This window comes from Schistocerca americana, chromosome 3 (genome assembly GCF_021461395.2).
Source record: "Schistocerca americana isolate TAMUIC-IGC-003095 chromosome 3, iqSchAmer2.1, whole genome shotgun sequence".
In the NCBI taxonomy this organism is placed as follows: domain Eukaryota; kingdom Metazoa; phylum Arthropoda; class Insecta; order Orthoptera; family Acrididae; genus Schistocerca; species Schistocerca americana.
In genome coordinates, this window is record NC_060121.1 from 756,839,525 (window position 1) to 756,846,161 (window position 6,637).

A 6,637-nucleotide genomic window follows, 5' to 3' on the forward strand; every position below is an offset into this window, starting at 1 on the left:
CGGATGCCGTGCGGCGATCACGCAAGTATTCCAACTTGCGGATCCAGCCCTCACAAAACTCCCTCATCGAGCCGCGCGAATTCGCATCGAAAGGCCTCGATACGACAAATTCGCGCCAGACACTTTGCTGTTTTTGCTCTGACCAGTATTCAGCCAGAAACAAATTTTTAAACTCGTCAAAAGTCATGTTCGTAATGTTGAGGTTTAAACCCCAACGCTTGGCATCACCAGCCAACACATCAATAACCGCATTAATTTTTCTCTCATTAGTCCATGATCTGGGTAAAACTCTTTCACAATTTTTAATGAAATCCGTCGGGTGTATACCGCCTTTTTTCAAGGGGTCGAACCGCTCCTCTTTCGTCAACAACTCCGAACTATGTGCACAGATTGGCACATAGCTCTGTTTTTCATCAAGTTTCTTTTCTAATTCCGACACTCTCTTAATTACTTGGCAAGTGGTTGTCGCAAGCGTTTCCACTTCCCTCTTTTTCTCTTCGCAGGTGTTAGCCTGCTTCGTCACTTTGGTATCTACTTCGGATACTAAAGCCTTTAAAGTTTCCACCTTCTGTTGATCCTCTTTTCTCACTAATTGAATTTGTTCCGTCACCTTATTCTCGATGATCGGAGCAACTGCGTCTCCTACACTTTTCTCGATTCTGCTAATTTCGGTAGCGTTCTCGCTTCCCACGCCCGGGTTCCCGGGTTCGATTCCCGGCGGGGTCAGGGATTTTCTCTGCCTCGTGATGGCTGGGTGTTGTGTGCTGTCCTTAGGTTAGTTAGGTTTAAGTAGTTCTAAGTTCTAGGGGACTTATGACCACAGCAGTTGAGTCCCATAGTGCTCAGAGCCATTTGAACCATTTTTTTTTGCTAATTTCGGAATCAAAACGAGTATTTATGCTCGCAATTTCCGCCTGAACGCCTATCATTTCCTGTTTAAGATTACCGATTTCGGTATTAATTACAACAATATCTTCTTTGATTTTATCAACTTTTGTATTAACAACTCCAACATTGTCGTTAACAACATTAATAGCTTTGTTCTGACTGTCTAGCTTTCGTTCAATTTTTTCAGACTGAGCTTCTTGCTTGGCAGACAGAGCTATAATTTCTGCCGATTGACTCTTGATTTCATTAATCAAAACATTCAATAAATCAGTTAAATTCCCGGAGACTACCGGTTTTACTTCCGTAGCTGGTTCCTCTATATATGTTCCCCCGTATTCATCATCAAGGGGTACAGATTTGATTTTCACTTCTGATTCCGAAACATTTTCTAAAGTTTGGAATTCCATTTCTGCTCTTTGTTGCGTTTCGGCGGTCGCGTCTTTCATGCTAGCCGCCTGCCCCTGAACAATGGGTACCGCGGTGCGCGTTTCCCACTGTTCGACCGATTGTTCCGTATCCAAGTCTACCAAATTTTGGCAATTGTTGCCTTCACTCATTTTAATAATTTTCAATATAACTGCCAAATCTCAAATATAATTAGGATTACTCCCACTACTTATTCTCGCTGACGTAACGGCCTCTACGTAACCAGTACTTTGCTACGAGATTTGCACCATACAAAATTCGTGTCCAGAACAACCTCAAAACTGAAGATTGTCCTGTCACCAGGTCGCCACGTGTAACCTCCCCCTCACTTACCGACCTTAATGGCAGTGAAAAATGAAACCGCGTGTACCTAATGGGAGTTTTGGAAAAGCAATCGTCACCGAAGTTAACCTGTCGGTAAAGAGGGAGGAAAGGGTTACATCTACTGAAAGGAAATGTGCTAATGAAACTGGTGGAAATTAATTTTGAAAAGGGGTAAAGTTAATAAAGAAAGTAAATGTGCAGCCGTTACATTAACAATTAACTAGCGGTAATTAGGTATTTGAGATTTGGGGAAATCACGGTCGCCAGTCCTAAGGACAATTACTATAGTAACTGAAAAAGAAAGATTATTACACATATAATTAGCACTAGAAGCGTGGCAACTGAAGGTTGACACGTGTAGTGTGAAAACTGAAAGTTTGTCAGAAGTAATAAATTTCGCTACACCCTGACTTAATTTAGCAAAAGAATTAATAAAACCGGAAAATCTAAAGTTAATTTAGTGACTGAAGTTAATAGTGAGCTTTCTTTCTGAAGCACATCGAAATTCAGTAAAATACAGTTAGTCTTGGACTACCTCAACAATCGTTTCAAAAGCTACTTGAATCTACGCAATTTAGAAATAAGAGATTTAACTTTGATCTTGAATTAAATGATTCTGAACAATTAACAATAGTAAAATGTAGTACGTACCAAGCTGAGCTGCAGTCACAGGTAAGCTAAAATACGGTAACAAAGCTCGCACTCTTAATTCGTGCTTGTGTAATCTGAATATTGTAGCCAGCTCTGAGACTTTAACTGAACTTTGAAATTAAAGCAGTGAAATGGAATTATGCTGGCGTTTGAATTTCAACGACACTCGGGTTCATTTCGGAAAAGGAAGGGACCCTGCTTGGCAATGAAATTGGGACAATGAGCAACAAAGGTTCATGCTAAGTTGCTGTAATTTTGCGAGACAAATGGAACAATTTGAAAAGCTGAGGTCTGCCATACAGTTCTGAAACTTTACGTGCTTTTAGTCTTCCTTGTTGGTTGATTGAAGGTTTGAAGCCGTCGATCGAGGAGGTGGCGACAGTCACTCATTGTCGGCCGTCGCTGTTGCAGAAGCTGGATGTTGGCGCGCCTTCTTCTCGACACGGTCACCAGGCGAAACGGGCTCTTGATGTGCGCCAGCTAATGCTTCCCGTCCGCGACACCATGTCAGAAACTATCATCGCGAGTCGAGCGCAATTACATGCTGCCAAACCCCGAAAGCGCGGCAACTCGCGGGAGCGTCACACAACACACCTGCTCCACTCGCTACTCCAGCCAGACTCCCACTGCTCAGCCCGCGCTCCACGCGGCAGAGTTAACACTACCAAAGATCCTACACACTTTGATTCTTCACACGACCCATCGATGTAATCGTTCGATAGCAGTTTTCCCTAGGCAAGATCAGCGTAAAAATACAAATAATATTTACGAAACAAACCAATTATACATCGACATGAGTGCATAAATATATATATACAAACAGTAAAACAATTACAATATATAAAGAGACAGAAATGTCATATCTTGAGGTAACAAAACAAGGAAAAAAAATAATAGTACAATAGATGGAAATAGGAGGATATGCATTTCCGGCGTTACATGTTCCATCCCACACTATTTACAGAAGACTAGTAGCAGACGGACTGGGGTATTACCGTCCCATGCGTAGACCGCCGTTTAACAACACAACGCAAACGGCTGCGTCTGAAGTGGTACCGTAACCAGTAAGCATGGACTGCTGGTGCGTGGCGACACATTATGTTCAACGATGAATCACGGTTCTGCGCTACCTCAGATGACCGTCAGCAGCGAATATGGCTGCGATATGGAGGGGAGGTTCCGTTCTTCTAAAGTTTTGGAGAGAGACTGCGACATTACCCTTGATGCCATGGTGTGGGACTCATCGGGTATGACTTCAGGTGACGTCTGGTAGTGATTGGGGAACTATGGCGGCACAACGGCACGTCCTTAAGTGTTACCTCTCGTTAGATAGTACCGTGGTGTCTTTTTTCAGCAGGAAAATGCTCGTTCACATGTGGCACTTCTCTCTGTGAACTGTCTGCGTGATGTTGAGATACTCCTGTGGCCAGCAAGGTTCCCGTCTGGCCCCGGTAAACACACGTGGGAGCGGATCGGGCATCAATTCCATCCCAGTCTCGGTGTCCAGGATATAAATGATCAGTTACAACATTTGTGGGCCAGCTTCTCTCAGGAGAGGACACAACAGGTTTATGATTCCCTTCCCAACCGAATCAGTGCATACATCAAGGCGAGAAGGGGTGCAATATCAAATTGCCAAGTTGTTTGTAAACTTGGTTCGATTTTGTAATCAGTTAAATAACATCACATACAATCGCAACCTGTGAAGTTTAATTCAGTTTCCTCTTCCTCTTCTTGCTGCTTTAATTTTGTTCTCAAGTAGTGTGTAAACGTTTCAGTATAGCGAACGGATTCTACAACAAGAATTTCTTGTGCTTAGACACACAGGAGGGATAAAACAAGTGTTTATGTAACACTTACAGTGTCATTACCAGACCAGTGGAGCTCCGTCATTACTATTCAACAATTTTTCCAATTATAGCTCGTTTAACTTTGCATACCATTGCGTTTTCAATTGGTCTGGGAAACAACACACCGGAAAAAAAATTGTGAGCTGCTATGTGCTGAAACCAGATAATTTATTCTGATGATGAAATCAATGTAATATTAGAATGAAGTTGGAAGAGTCTATTACACGACCAAAATCCGATTCCAAAATAATTTTCAGAAAAATGTGTTATTAAAACAGTACGCATAATATTATTTCCTCACTCCGCTTCGCTCTCTGGTTCCCTATTTTGCTAACGAACAGCTCTCGAACACCGTATTTACGGGAGAGCTAGCGATAATTGATGAGGTGCAACTTGCTAATAGCTTCGGCAACAGCTTCCAAGCTAGCTGTGCCCGATAATCAGCACCACGAGAGCCGTGTTCCGCACCCGTCACGTAATTCAACGAACAGCAAGCCTGATAAAAATGCCGTCATCAACGGTATTACGCCATGGCGTAAAGAAGCGGTTCCACCTGCTTGTCGTGGCTCTGCCCTATTTTCTGTTTTCTGTCTCTTACTTTAATTCTTCGTTTAATTAATTAATTTTTACTTTTTGTCTGTGATATATTAAATTGTTTCAGTGACAGCTCTATTACTTCACACGTTATGAGTAGGCTGCTACCATATTTTACGGTTTAATATCTTCTATACGTCACGTCTGGTTATGAACACTTGCTACTCGGGTATGTATTACGAGCACTGTACTTTATTTTTGTGTGTTTAGGTGCCTCTTCTTTTAAATTTTACATACTATGTTTTCCTCTTTCGTACTGAAAATGTACATATTCACGTGTGCAGCTTCTTGTAAATGACGAAATCATTAGGCATGAACAACCTTCTTCGCTTATCTGATATCGGGAAATGAGAAGCCACCTAGGCAGGTGCCCTGAGTGTTTCTGTAAATTCACATTGAACCTGAAATAGATTAATCTGAATCTGAACGCTGATCATGCAGAATACGAGTAAAGGATTTGAAAAACTATGACTGTTCCCACGGTTACGTATGTCGACAAGAAAATCCTTACGCCATGACTCGTAAGGTGCGAATTTTACTTTAATTAAATTTCTGTTCATTGACGAAAGAAGGTAGTGCAAAAATGTTAACGGAAATTCAAGAATACAGAAATACAAGTCACTTTGTAACGAAATAAATAGGAAGTGCAGGGAAACTGAGGCGAAACGGTTACGTGAAATATGTGAAGAAAGCGAAAAAGAAATGATTGTCGGAGGGACTGAATCAGCATATACAAAAGTCAAAGCAAGGGTGGTAATGTTAAGTTTGCAATGGGAATTCCACTGTTAAACATAGAGGAGAGCGGATAGCTGGAAAACAGTACATTGGAGGTCTCTATGAGGGGGAGGAATTACCTGATGACGTGATAGAAAGAGGGAAGAGATGCGAGATGCAGCACCAGAATCAGAATTTAAGAGTCTTGGACGACTTAAAATCAAATAAGGCGGAAGGGACAGATAACATCCCACCAGAATTTCTAACATAATTGGGGAATGTGGGAGCAAAACGACTATTCACGTTGGTGTGTAGAATGTATGACACTGGCGATACACAATCAGACTTTCGGAAAAAGATCATCTACACAATTTTGGAGATAGCAAGAACCAACAAGAGCGAGAATTAAATCACACTATCAACTTAGTAGCTCATGCATCGAAGTTGCTGCCAAGAATAGTACTCGTATGCAGAAGAATGTAAGAGAAAATTAAGGATCTGTTAAGTGAAGACCAGTGCGTCTTTACGAAAGGCAAAGACACAGAGAGGCAGTTCCGACGTCGCTGTTGATAACGGAAGCAAGACTAAAGAAAAATCAGCACATGTTCATAGGACGTGTCAAACTGGAAAAAGCGTTCGACCACGTAACATGGTGCAAGAAGTTCGAAATTCTAAGACAAAGAAGAAGGCATGCTTTAAGAGATATGAGAACTCGTTCGTCTTCGCTTTTTTGAAGAACATCTCTTCTACTTAACAAGTGCTCGTATCTCTTTAAGATATGTATTTTAGAGCCTATGTTTGCTGGACATTTTTTCTTATTTTGGTGCAAGGGCTCTGACTGCAATAATTAAAAAACACATTCTCCAACACAGAAAGAATATTCAAATAGTAAAAGGTGTACAGACTGACAAGGAAACAGTATAACAAAAGAGAAATATCTCATAACGCAAAACTACGGCACCACAACACGGATGTTTCACCACGAGCAATGTATGCGGCAGAAACTACAGTTATTATAGGACTGACAGAAATTCGTGACATAGGGAAACAAGATCGAAAAATTCTTAGTAAAACCTACGGTGCTGTTCTCTGAGACAAAATTACGGTTATACAAAAGAACTCCACGAACACACAGACAGCATCACAGATAAATTTAGGAAAATAACGTCTGTACTTCTATGGACACCTAT